Consider the following 205-nt stretch of genomic DNA (forward strand, 5'->3'; position numbering starts at 1 on the left):
ATTGGAGCAACAGACTTGAAGATGCTCTTTGGGCATATAGGATTGCTTATAAGGCACCCATAGGGATGTCTCCTTACCGGGTTGTCTTTGGTAAAGCATGTCATCTTCCTGTAGAGATAGAGCATCGTGCATATTGGGCTGTGAAAACTTGTAACTTGGCTCTTGATCAAGCTGGTGAAGAAAGAAAGCTCCAATTGAATGAACT

Source organism: Lupinus angustifolius, chromosome LG08 (genome assembly GCF_001865875.1).
Source record: "Lupinus angustifolius cultivar Tanjil chromosome LG08, LupAngTanjil_v1.0, whole genome shotgun sequence".
Classification (NCBI taxonomy): Eukaryota; Viridiplantae; Streptophyta; class Magnoliopsida; order Fabales; family Fabaceae; genus Lupinus; species Lupinus angustifolius.